The 870-nt window shown below is 35.4% G+C and overlaps 1 pseudogene; it reads left to right on the top strand.

Moving 5' to 3' along the window:
• Positions 1 to 516: 516 nt before the first annotated feature.
• Positions 517 to 634, top strand: LOC141699215 (5S ribosomal RNA; annotated as a pseudogene).
• The last annotated feature ends 236 nt before the right edge of the window (positions 635 to 870 follow it).

Below are 870 nucleotides of genomic sequence, written 5' to 3' on the forward strand. Positions count from 1 at the left end.
ATATTTAAACAAATAAACTTGTATTAAATCCACTTTTAAAAGTGGAAAACAATTCAATACAAGTCCATAATTAATTATACGAATCATCCTGGACACCATAATTCACACACATAGATAAAAATAAAGCAACACATAGCTGACAGAAGCTATACACATATATTATTCATTTAATAATTCCTAATTACACTTTAATTAAATATAAAGGTATACAAGTCGTTATATTCTTCCCCCCTTAAAAAGATTCTGTCCTCAGAATCTAATTTAACTAAGTAAGTGAGGATATTTGTCAAGCAATCCTGACTCTAACCTCCAGGTAGACTCTTCGACTCAAGGATTTATTCAAGGCATACTCACTATAGACATAAATTCATTACTAGGGACTCGCCCTTAACGATCTAGGATTTGGTTCGATTATTCTGCGTAGAACAAATTTGGATGAGTGCCCATTGGCTCCTAATCAATGGATTGATTCAAATAAAAAACATATCACTTTAGCATTGACGCATACAACATATTATATATATATATACCAGCACTAATGCACCGGATCCCATCAGAACTCCGAAGTTAAGCATGCTTGGGCGAGAGTAGTACTAGGATGGGTGACCCCTGGGAAGTCCTCGTGTTGCACCCCTTTTACTTATAGACAACTTTATCTATATTTCTTTATACCTCGAATGGTTCAATACAATTAGGACTATACTTGTCCCTTCTATTCAAACTTAACCAATCTCTTCCAAGGTAAAACTTTTCCCTATACCCCGATCCTCGTTCTATATATTCATATCCTTTCGATGCAAATCCGCTTTCTCTGTTTGTATATCCCGAGTTGTTTCAACTCTTTCCCGAGTACGCCACCACACTCTTGAT

The sequence above is a fragment of the Apium graveolens genome, chromosome 11 (assembly GCF_009905375.1).
Source record: "Apium graveolens cultivar Ventura chromosome 11, ASM990537v1, whole genome shotgun sequence".
Lineage (NCBI taxonomy): Eukaryota > Viridiplantae > Streptophyta > Magnoliopsida > Apiales > Apiaceae > Apium > Apium graveolens.